Source organism: Petromyzon marinus, chromosome 36 (genome assembly GCF_048934315.1).
Source record: "Petromyzon marinus isolate PM22_M1 ecotype Great Lakes invasive population chromosome 36, UKy_Petmar_22M1.pri1.0, whole genome shotgun sequence".
In the NCBI taxonomy this organism is placed as follows: domain Eukaryota; kingdom Metazoa; phylum Chordata; class Hyperoartia; order Petromyzontiformes; family Petromyzontidae; genus Petromyzon; species Petromyzon marinus.
In genome coordinates, this window is record NC_133702.1 from 10,698,711 (window position 1) to 10,711,680 (window position 12,970).

Consider the following 12,970-nt stretch of genomic DNA (forward strand, 5'->3'; position numbering starts at 1 on the left):
ACGGTCGAGATTAACGATGGAGTGGCAGGCAAAGCATGGAACACGCCCGAGAATACGTCCACGGCAACCGCGGAGATGGAGCGACGAAATGAGATCGCGCGCATCTCTGCGGATGGATTCGCGCATCGCGAGACCGTGGGCCATTGGGGGTGGTTTGGGGAGGCCTCCATCCAGCAGTCGATAGATCATGGCCCAGGAATTCGCTTTAGCCTGTGTCAACATGTGTTTGGTCATGCGTTTGTTTGTGTGTGTGTGCTTACGAAATACGGCGATATCGGGCACATTCCGGGTGATTTGCTCATACGCCGCTTGTGCATGTATCGACCTGTGCAGACCTAAGTCGCTCTGCGTTTTTTGTCTGTTGGTGGTTTCCATTGGCAGACAGATTCATAAACCGCGCTCGTAGTCGCGTGCTCTGCACCTCGCTTGCTCTTACGAGCACAGCCACGACATGTGGGAGGTTCGTTGAGAATAGAAGGGAGGTGGAAGGGAGGACACATTTGTTGTGAATGGGTTATGGTTTATGGTATACTCCAGGCTTAATGTCTCGTTCAATATTGTGTGGGCCGCTGGTGGAGACGGCATGTGATTCACAGCCAGAGTGAGGGTGATTTCAGGATGTGTGCCAGATCCGGAAATATTTGTCAAGAGTGCCACGGCGACTGCAGGGAAGCGCCGGACGTACTGTACCGGAGATGAAGACGAAATGGTCCTGAATGTGCCCGATCTTATCGGATCTCAGACGCTGCGCGGAGTTGGGCTTGGTTAGCAATTTGGACGGGTGACCTGCACCAGGGGCTTGCCAGCTGTAGGTCGGCACGGGGCCCGTGAAGCGTGGAGAGGAGATGGCGATGCTGGATCTCACGCGCTCTCGTACGCGTGCCGGTCACCTTCCGCATGAAGGCTGACCGTTACGAATGGAATTGGCCCCAAAAAAAAAACACCTGATCACGTAAAAAATAAGATGTTTGTACACTTAATTTAGCTCAATTCCAGGTTTGAAATTTTGGAGTAAAAAAATAGAAACGTTTGACCGTCATGCATTGAACGTCGCTCTCAAGTGGCAGAGAGGGTGGGGAGCTGCCGTCTCCTACTGAGTGGAAGAAAGCTCATTTTAAGGAATCTCAGATGTAGTCTCCTGATATGGGGCCGTCCATAAATGACGTCACGCACCTGGGGGGGGGGGGTCAGACATTTGTGACGATGTGTGATGAGGGGGGGGGGGGTTCAGAAATGTGACGTCACATCAAAATGCGCAACTTTAAATAAATATAGACAACACATTCTACTTAATTAAATATACTTTTTTTATAAATATTTTCTCCTACAACATCAGAGTGCAGCGCCACATTAAATACGCACTACAATGACAATAGTTTAAAGTGATTTTAAGCATGTTTTATTTGGGGGGGCGCAGAGCTTTGTGACGTCATATTTGAGGGGGGGGTCTGACTTTTTGTGACGCCGTGTGACTAGGGGGAGGGGGTCAAAAATCGTTCAAAATCGTGTGACGTCATTTATGGACGGCCCCTATCTGTTTCTACGGGCCATTAACTGACACGAGGTTGGTTGTTTAACGATACCTCCGCATGCTGGCTGGTCGGGACGAGTTGATTCAGGTTTCACTCGCCCCTCACCTTAGCCACAAGCCCGAATGGAACTATCGTTGCGAGGATTCATGACGCAGTGAAACAAAATCAAAACCTTGAGCATTTGAACGTGCGTGCGTGCGTGTGGTTTGATGTAGGAATAAAGATACAACGGTGTGTGCATGTGGTCTATGGTCATGTTGGCGTGATGGCGCAAACACCAAAGTCACCTCAGCCGGTGTCAAATCGGAATGTCAAGTCAGAGTATTTGTGACGTGGATAATTATTCTGACAGGGGGAAGAGACGCGTGGCGTCAGGTCAATTTTATAATTTATTTTCAGACGTCTGCGCCAATCGCGTTAACACTCAACAACAATAACAAGTTAGAACATTCTAAACAATGAGGGAAAGTATATATTTACTTTCCATCAATAGCAGGGGTGGGCAACCTTTCAAAGACGAAGAGACATTGTTTTTGTCTTTGACCCAAATAGTTCGAGAGCCGCTTGGCACGCAGAGAGAGCCACTTGTACACAACACACAGCAGCAGTAGCAGCAGGTATACAGCAGATAACGACACACATTCTGACTTAACAAACAAAGTAAAATAGGCGATGGAATAAAGTATGCCTAATCAGTGTTTGTCTCCTTTAGGTATTCATTAACAACGCAGTTTGACTGTTGTACGTTTCGTCGCCACCAAGACATCCCACGGTGACCCACTCCATGTCAGATTTAATACATTGCTCATTATTTTGCGTTAAATTATATTTAGGATTTCATTTGTTTTTTTCTTTTGAAAAACGAAACGGCTGCCCGCGAGAGGGTCAGCCAAAGAGCCACGAGGGGGGAAGCCAAAGAGCCATGAGTCGCAGCTTGCAGACCACTGCCTGATCTATACTCAGGGTATAGAGATGCGGGGTCTTGAGGATTCCACCATCGGCTCAGGCACAGCTACACTGCCGAACAGAAATCCACATCAGCACGCCTCACATCCAGCTCTGCAGCGATGCGTTCGAGCATACAATTGTAATTATTATTGTTATTTTACGACGCTCGTTTTACTCAGGAGAGCCTCGGCAAGTCCCAAGAGGACTCCTTCGCAGGAGGAGTTCGCCAAGTTTTCTTCAGCAGGGTGGCAATATTGCCACGCACGTAATCTCAATCGAGCAATTTGGAGGTATACCGTTCAGCATTTGGGATGTTTCGGCAAATATCAGACAGATTGTGTTTTTTTTGTTAGCTAAATCAAAATCATGGTTATATTTGATATTGCACGTGCTTCTAATTAAACAAATAGCTGTATAGAACCGACGACAATTCATGTTAATGTTGTACACTTTGTCTGCACCTCCAATGAATACAGTTGGCTACGTACGGTGCGAAAGAAGTTCAACATACATACGTATGTACAGTATATGGGCAATTCTATGGTAACGGTATAACAAGACCACTATCCAGGCACATTAGTCACGGCAATTATGTGGGCTTTCTTTATGTGCGTGCACCAGCCTCCTGCGTATGTCTGCGGGCAATTCCACGGGAACGGAATTACAAGACCACCGCACTGGCATATGAGATACGTCGGTGACTTGGAATTGCACTGGGAGATAGAGGGAGAAACGCACAGATCATGAGAATGTACGTGCGGGTTAACGACATCGTTCCAACCTCTAGCAGAAGTGGGCTTGGGCAGTACACGTCGCGAGAAGAGACGGTCAAGACTCTACGATGGAGCGGCGGCAGGCCAGGAACGGGGGACACCCGTGAGACCCCGACCGCCGTGGAGATGGAGCAGGAGAAATGTGTGGAGGTCCTGGATCGAGTATTGCATTGGAGGATCGTGAGAGATTGCAGCTTTCATCCAACAGTGCATTGGCTGGTGATAATGATGATGGGTGGCATAGACTTTTACATGTATGCTTATTATCGCAAACAATCCACAGTGACATAATTGCAAGAACACTATCGGCATGTTAGACACGGCGATGATACGGCTGTCGTGTGTATTGCACCAGATAAAAAAAAAACATTTTTATCAACCATAACCGTGAAAATGGCACGTGCGTTAATTTATGCGACTTTTCGGAAGTGGCTCGTGAGGTCAGAGCGCTGAGCCTACACCGCTGTGATCCTGAGTTTGAATGCAGGGAACCACCTGTGATTAAGCCAGGTTCTTAAGTGTAGAGAGCTGATAGTCTCAGCTCGGTCACCAATGACTGAACGTAAGAATAACAACGCATACAATTTGGTACTGCACTTAAATTGGTTGAATTGCAGCTCGGGCGAGTTGTAATCTAAGTTTAACTATCAAGCGACGAACGTTGCTATCACACACAGAGCGAATGGGAAAGTGCTGCCCTCTTCTGTGTGAACCAGAGGTCACATTGCATTCATGGCTTTTATTTTGGTGATTTCGAAAACGTTTTTTTTGGCCATGTTTTTGTTTATTGTAGTACGGAGTTAGACTGATGGCCTTAATCTTAGTTGTCTTGTGGTTGTTGTTGTTGTTATTTGACTTGCATCCCACTGGGATTTTTGCACACAGCGTTGGTGTACGATGCTATTTCAGGAATATTTTGATATTTTTTTCCTGGATTTTCTGTTTGCACAGTCACATAATGACTTTAAGATGTTTTCTTGTTCATGTTTTTTCTTTGTTGCGGTTGCACCCGATTCAAGAGCCGAATGGCTCACAGGGCTATACCAAATAAATGAACTATGAACTATGACTTGAAGGGATCCTAGGGGTAGCTCTGTGGTATCTGCTTCCGCGGGCCATTCTCGGACACAACGGATTGCACTCGCTGTGCGAGTTACACGAATGGATTCTTCGGCTCGTGATACGTTGCCGAGAGCACAATCAGGATAAAATTGGGAGGAAATTACCAAAAGGATTTAGATTATATTTTACGCGACTGTCAGATTCTGTATTTCAATCGGTAATTCCTTCATCGTTTAATTGACAGTTTATATATTTATTTAAAAAACCCTGTGACAGCGGACCAGTCTTTAATAAACCCAGGGCATTGGGGCCAAGGAACGCACTGTCTCTGGCGAGCGTGTGTGGGCAGTTGTGGATGGAGGAAGGGAATTCCCCCCAAAGAGCAGCGGGAACGTGGAGGAAAATGGGTCATGGCCACCTGGGCAGACAGTGATGATGAATGCTCCTGGAATATATATTTTTGTTTCCCTTCCGCTCCGCGCGCTCGCTGGGTGCCGCTAGCAATGGCTTGCTTGCGATCTGGCAGTACGAGGGCACGATGACGCGTGACAGTATCGGACGCTGCCACGGTGTGAACGGTCAGTACGCTGGACTTGAAGACGCGGAGGGCACCGGTCCGATCTCTCGCAATGCGGCCGTAGAAACGGCGACCCGAGCGCTCACAGTGCGTGGAGCCGATGGGCATCCTCTGAGCACCTCGGGACTCATGTCAGAGACATCCAGCAACTGCTGTATTCTACCAACGCAGGGTGGGAAGCCACCCGTCTTTCTGCCTGTACACTCTGAGCGTGCCCTATGCGTGCAGGCTCTCTGTACATTACGTTTGTACACTCTGAAACGTGTCAAGCTGTTTAGGGAAAGCTGAATATTCATGCAAAAATGCCCGGATATTTGGTGAGCACGGTTGCTGCATAGATGATCAAGAAGTCCGTGCGTTTAGCTATGAGGCAGGCTCTGTGAATTTAAATAAAAACGTGAAATGTTGTTACAGAGGAATCGGAATCTGATATTGCGACAGTTGGCATATTGTGAAGATGGATATTGTGTCGTATCGCACCAAGACATCTGAGCACTGCTGTGCTTTCGTTGTGCCCGATTCGCGGTGGAAGTCGTCAGTTGTTCCGCGCGCACGCTCCGTCTGGAAGCCCTGTACGCTCCGTACGCTCTGAAATGGGTCACGCTGCTTTTGGGGACATGCAGATATTCCGTGCGGAGTGTTCAGGCGGGCTCTGTGAAAGTTCAAGCAGCCTGCATGAATTCTGCGTTTTCCCTAAGCAACCAAAATGTTTTTTTCTGTGATTTGCCCAACTTTTTTGGTGATGGCGTGGAGCCTATCAATTACAGTCCTCATGACCCTCCACGAGGAAGTGCTTCCTACATCATGCTAACTACCGTGCCTGGTATACAGGAGGTCGTGGGTTTGTAGGTTCGATCCCGACTCTGAAGGCTGCTGTATATTTGGAGTTATCCCCGTAGTCGCATGGATTTTTCTCCGGGTCCTGCGGTTTTCCCTCCAAAATTGACAAACATGCTTTTAGCGAATTTAGCTGCTATACATTTCCACGCGATAAGCCACTTTGTTGAGCTATCATTTGTGGTCAGGTTGCTTCTGAAAAATAAGCTAATATCTCAGTGGGCCTGACCTGCTAAATAAAAAAAAATTGTTTAGTTTATATGGGGCCCACATGGACAGCTAAACGCACGTGTGACACAAAGACAAAGATCCCTCGTATAGCCTTAACAAACTGTTTGGGCAAGTGCTGTTACCAAGCATCTTTGAAGGCCGGCATGGCACACGAAGGGGTGGGCAGCACCTTTGTCTCCCAAGTGGCGATGTTTACACACCGCACCAGGTACTCATTTGAGGCTGAGTCGACCTAGGGGAGGTGTTGGCCGTGAGCGGGAATACAACCCGTGTCGCCATGTTAGACACGGCAGCGCGCTCACCGCTACACTATATAGTTCATATTCATAGTTTCATTTATTTGGTATAGCCCTGTGAGCCATTCGGCTCTTGAATCGGGTGCAACCGCAACAAACAAAAAAACAAAAACGTGAACAAGAAAACATCTTAAAGTGACTTTGTGCATGTGCAAACAGAAAATCCAGGAAGAAAACATCTAAATATTCCTGAAATAGCACCGTACACCAACGCTGTGTGCAAAAATCCCAGTGGGATGCAAGTCAAACAACAACAACAACAAGAAAACTTAGATTAAGGCCATCAGTCTAACTCTATACTACAATAAACAAAACATGGCCAAACCAAAAAACTTTTAGAAATCACCAAAATAAAGCCATAAATGCAATGTAACAGTGATCATAGGAACTGTGACCGAATTTTTAACAATAAACTACATAAATAACATGTAACACCAAACCCTAGAGCCACAGCTGGATGCATGAGTCACTCTACAAACAACAGGAGCATCAATCGGAGTATCACATTTTTCAATGCACCTTTAAGATCAGCACACTAAATCAAAATACAGATAATACTTTGCAGCGGTCATCCGGAGTGAAACATTTTATTTTATTTTAGGCCACTGAATAGCAGTGGCAGCTAGGGGTGTACAACTCCGCTAGATCAGTTTTGAGTGAAGATCTCATTGGTAGTGATTCAAGTTGCAGTTTATTGGCAATAGCATTCCAGACCCTGGGGGCATCAATAGCAAAGGCCCTTCCTCCGGTTTTTGTACGGCAATAGGGAATGTGAAGCTGGTAGATGAGCGAAGACCTGAGGTCAAATTTGTTCTTTGAAACAGAGAGGAGATCCAGTAGGTAGTCTGCGGATTTTTTTGTAAGTACATCGTGAATAAATAAGATCTGGTGTACAAACCGTCGAACATTAAGAGATGTTAAGTTTGACCCAACATAGAGATCACAGTGGTGAGTCCTATATGGGCAGTTCAATGCAAATCTTAAGGCCTAGTGATAGATGGAATCAAGCTTCTTCAGTACAGTACTTGGGGCTGATTTATACACAATATCACAGTAATCAAGTAGAGGCAGTATGGTAGCTTTTATCAATTCCAAACGGAACATAGGGGGGAAGCAGTGCTTGTGTCGATTCAGAAAACCAATTTTTATTTTTGTCTTTTTATCAATATAATGAATGTGATCTTCAAAATTCAGTTTTGAATCCAGGATGACCCCAAGATACTTATAGATCTTGACTTGCTCTGTTTGATAATTATTGAAGGAATGTAATTGGGGAAAAATAACTTCCTGCTTTAGTCCCGGTGAGAAGCATAGCACCTTGGTTTTGGAGGTATTTAGGACTAGTTTAAGAGCAACTAGCTGATGTTGTAGTTTGTTGAAATTACCCTGGAGCTTAGCAATCACGTCATCCGGAGAGCGGCCATCAGTAATCAGTATCGTGTCATCTGCAAAAAGATTTACCCTGGAATGATCCAGGTCAGTGCCCAAGTCATTGACATAAAGAGAGAACAAGAGGGGGGCGAGGATGGAACCCTGTGGAACCCCTTTTGTTATCTTAAGACTGTTTGACCTCCAACCATCTGTGAAAACAGTTTGGGTGCGAGAAAAGAGGTAATTTTTAAAACCATTTTACTGTGGTTTTGGAAAAACCGAGGCAACGTAGTTTAGCAAGCAGGGTGTTGTGGTCTACTGTATCACAGGCACGCACACAAACACACACATGTGGTCGTTATCTGATTTTGAATTGGTTTCCTTTAGATCGCGTGGGACCCACACTTGCACACACACAAGGGCTGTCTCTCAATTTTTGTCAGCACTCCTTCACGCGGGACACGTTTAGCAATCATCAGGCTCGTTCGGTGCGGAATAGGGCAATTGGCATTGCAAACGTAGTGGGGTCGGACAGTCACGGTGCAGCGCCATGCATGGCTCGACTGACCGTCCCCACGACCAGGTTCCAAACATTCTAAGCGAGGTCAGAAAAATCCTTGGCTCCCAGAGATTGCCGGCGATTTCTGGCGCCCTGCGCATCGCCAACAAACTCTTGCCGTGGGCAGAATCGTGTATTGAAAGAGTTGCGTGGGAATTTATGGTTCCATATAACTTTAGGCACGGGAGCAATAAAGGTGGCATGCACAGGTGGTGTATACACAACAGAACAGTGGTGGCCACTGGCTAAATATATTGGGGGGTTGTGAACAGGGAAAGCGGGGAGGTAGGGGAGATACATGGGCGTGTATATGCAGTGAGGGAAAAAAGTATTTGATCCCCTGCTGATTTTGTACGTTTGCCCACTGACACAGAAATGATCAGTCTATAATTTTAATGGTAGGTTTATTTGAACAGTGAGAGACAGAATAACAACAACAAAATCCAGAAAAACGCACGTCAAAAATGTTATAAATTGATTTGCATTTTAATGAGGGAAATAAGTATTTGACCCCTCTGCAAAACATGACTTAGTACTTGGTGGCAAAACCCTTGTTGGCAATCACAGAGGTCAGACGTTTCTTGTAGTTGGCCACCAGGTTTGCACACATCTTAAGAGGGATTTTGTCCCACTCCTCTTTGCAGATCTTCTCCAAGTCATTAAGGTTTCGAGGCTGACGTTTGGCAACTCGAACCTTCAGCTCCCTCCACATATGTTCTATGGGATCAAGGTCTGGAGACTGGCTAGGCCACTCCTTGGCCGTGTGTTTTGGGTCATTGTCATGCTGGAATACCCATCCACGACCCATTTTCAATGCCCTGGCTGAGGGAAGGAGGATCTCACCCAAGATTTGACGGTACATGGCCCCGTCCATCGTCCCTTTGATGCGGTGAAGTTGCCCTGTCCCCTTAGCAGAAAAGCACCCCCAAAGCATAATGTTTCCACCTCCATGTTTGACGGTGGGGATGGTGTTCTTGGGGTCATATGCAGCATTCCTCCTCCTCCAAACACGGCGAGTTGAGTTGATGCCAAAGAGCTCCATTTTGGTCTCATCTGACCACAACACTTTCACCCAGTTGTTCTCTGAATCATTCAGATGTTCATTGGCAATTTCAGACGGGCATGTATATGTGCTTTCTTGAGCAGGGGGACCTTGCGGGCGCTGCAGGATTTCAGTCCTTCACGGCGTAGTGTGTTACCAATTGTTTTCTTGGTGACTATGGTCCCAGCTGCCTTGAGATCATTGACAAGATCCTCCCGTGTAATTCTGGGCTGATTCCTCACCGTTCTCATGATCATTGCAACTCCACGAGGTGAGATCTTGCATGGAGCCCCAGGCCGAGGAAGATTGACAGATCTTTTGTGTTTCTTACATTTGTGAGTAATCGCACCAACTGTTGTCATCTTCTCACCAAGCTGCTTGGCAATGGTCTTGTAGCCCATTCCAGCCTTGTGTAGGTCTACAATCTTGTCCCTGACATCCTTGGAGAGCTCTTTGGTCTTGGCCATGGTGGAGAGTTTGGAATCTGATTGATTGATTGCTTCTGTGGACAGGTGTCTTTTATACAGGTAACAAGCTGAGATTAGGAGCACTCCCTTTAAGAGTGTGCTCCTAATCTCAGCTCGTTACCTGTATAAAAGACACCTGGGAGCCAGAAATCTTTCTGATTGAGAGGGGGTCAAATACTTATTTCCCTCATTAAAATGCAAATCCATTTATAACATTTTTGACATGCGTTTTTCTGGATTTTGTTGTTGTTAATCTGTCTCTCACTGTTAAAATACACCTCCCATTAAAATTATAGACTGATCATTTCTTTGTCAGTGGGCAAACGTACAAAATCAGCAGGGGATCAAATTATTTTTTCCCTCACTGTAGATCAGGGGTCAGCAACCTGCGTCTCCGGAGCCGCATGTGGCTCTTTAAGGACTGTTTCGTGACGTTATTTATGAAGGACCAGCATCTCGTATTCACCAACAGTGCTCTTGAAAGAGTATTTTTTTACCGATTTCGAAGAAAATGTCTCTTCTTGATATTTTGACCGTTTGACTCATCCTTAAGGTGTTTTTGAACTGTCCATCACCAGAATGTTTACTCTTAAGTGTCCTATCCAGGGATTCAATTCTCACTGAATATTTTCAGGTCGCTGGTAGAATCCTCCGATTAGCATGGTTGGCTATGTACGGTGTAAAATAAATTCAGCATACATACAGAGTGGAGTTGGTGGCACCTGACTCGCAGCCATAACAACACGTTTGCTGGATGTGGTGTGCCCAATGAGACAATATTTTCTAGTTTACTAATCTGGATGGATTCGGCTTATATTAAGCCCTGGTCTTACATGGACTCTGGTAGTTATTCTACTCTGTCAAGCTCACTCGGCAGATTATAAAATACACGTGGAAGTTTTGCCATGTTAAACGAATTCATGTATCAGTTCGACAGCCAGTTTCAGCAAACTCTCGACAGGTTTGACCTACCCGAGTCTAATCAGCAACATGTGGCCTGTAAATATAACGTTGCTGCGATGTTCGATGTAAGGGGATTCCATAAACTCCTGAATACAGACGGCTGTATGGAGACCCAACCAATCCCGCTTCATTGTGCTTTGTTGCATCGTCACCCCCCCCCCCCCCCCAAAGCTTCTCCATGCTCTCCTTTAAACAAGGTGATACTCAAGCTGCATCACGACCCACCCAACTTCAGCCCAATATAGCTCTTCTCAACGCCCTGTGCCATATCCAGTTCCAGCTAGAAGGAGGGGGTGGAGGGGGGATATTGAGGGGGCTGTGGGAAGGGGGAAAATATGTTCCGGGGCCTCGCACAAAAGGGACGCCCCCCGACAATGGGGCCTGTGTCTTGTCGCTAACCGCTGACGGGGCCCCACGTGGCATTCTGCCGAGGCGCTTCCATGAACTTCTGCGTGGCTCCGGTCCCATCCACAGCCGCCACCTCCCCGTCACCGCCCCCTCTGTGGAGCGTTGGTGCCAAGCGCTGAGAGCAAAGGGCGCAGTGGTATTTCCTAACGTTATGCAACCGCTGGCTGCGGATCTCCAGCTACATTCCAACTTGTAAATACTGCACTGGACTAGGCTTACATCGCTACACGAACGAGCAGACTGTACATCTCTTCCCCATATCTGTCTCTTTAAAAATAACAATATCAGCAACAACAATATTACTTACACAACCCTTCTGGTAGTTGCTTAATTTCAGCAAACGTTCATTTCACTGGCATGGCCTACGTAAGTGCAGAGCAATAAATATAATTTGTCATTGAAGGTGGTTGAGCCAGATGATTGCGTCAGGAGGAGCGGAGCGGTGCATCGCTACGTGACGATGCCTCCTTATTCGTGTGAATCGGCCCTTGAGCCGTTGCATGTTCGTTCCATGGTTTCTGTTCTGGGTGGCCACAGTCGCTTACCTGAGAGTAGTTAATTTCCCATTTGTGCGTCAAGTGTCTGCATCTGTCCATGGTTAGTGCAGTGGACGCGGTTGAGGATTGTGCCCCATTAACTTCGTGGAAGATCGAGGCCACAGATCTTCTGCGTCGTCGGATCGTTCACGACTTCTTGTAAACTCCATTCGGCTTTCCAAGAATTATCATCATCATCATCATCGGGGTTGAAGTCGCATTGTTGAAGGTTAAGCACGTGAGTCCAATAGGGCCTTGCCGGTGCTTCCCCACCCCAGCTTTGTGTGCTTGGCCCAGCTTCTGGACCAGGTTGAACCTTGCTTTCGCCTTGGTGGCTACCTCCTTCGGGTGGCCGTGGAAAGGTCGGCGCGTGGGTCCAGCTTCTCTCTCCAGGATTGGTCGCACGTTGTGCGGTGTTTGTCGCAAGAAAAAAAGGCACTCTCAGGGTGCGCGCCAAGCGTTCCCGTTCTCGAGATGGAATGCGGGGACCATTGTTTTGTGGGCGTTTGGCCTGAGCATGCATTTCCGGAAATATCCCTCCACGGCGGTGTTTGGGTCCCTATCAAGGTGCACTCGGTGTCGTCGAAGGTGGCTGCTTGTGTTGCCAGCAGCATTGCTTCAAGGCAAGCAATACTCTGGGCTGGTATTGACACGCGGCGTCTCATCAGCAGAGTCAGGCTTGCTTCAATCAATGCTGGCGAACTGTCTTACAGACAAGGACCCGCTCGTTACACTCCGGGGCTCGAGTTCGACGCGAAATTATATTATAATAATAAGCAGACGATGAGACATATTGTCTGGTTATTTATTTCGTTATTTATAGTCTCTCCGACGACGCTGTTGATGTTGTTATTTTTGTCAGCTGCGCCTTGCCCTCTCGTTGTTGTCATGGCGATTAAATTTTCCCCCATTCTCCCCAGCGAACAAATTCCTGGGATACTTTCATCAGCGATGGGGCGCAGCGTCCCCGGGGTTCTCATGAAAGATTAATCCCGAGTGAGAAAAAACATGTCGACGCGTTTGGAGATGTGAAATGTAACTTCGACGAAAGATTCTGTGCGGAATGTGAGAGTGCACATGTCCAGTCGGGTGCCATTGGCATGTAATTATCCAACGTCTCTCCAATTCTGGGGTGCCACCGTGGCTAGGAGATGTTAACTACCTCGCCTGGTACGCAGGATGTAGTGGGATCGATCCCGACGCTGACACCTGCTGTATATTTGGAGTTTGCATGTCTCTCTCTCTCATCATCACCATCACGGTGGCTAGGAGATGTTAACTACCTCGCCTGGTATACAGGAGGTCGTGGGTTCCATCCAAACCCTGACGCCTGCTGTATATTTGGAGTTTGCAGTGTGTCTCTCTCCC

The 12,970-nt window shown here is 47.0% G+C and overlaps 1 protein-coding gene across 1 annotated transcript in view; it reads left to right on the forward strand.

Annotated features, from left to right (window-relative positions):
* Positions 1–12,970, forward strand: part of LOC116949290 (copine-8-like) — a 67,694-nt gene that overhangs the window by 1,343 nt on the left and 53,381 nt on the right. The window lies entirely within an intron of this gene.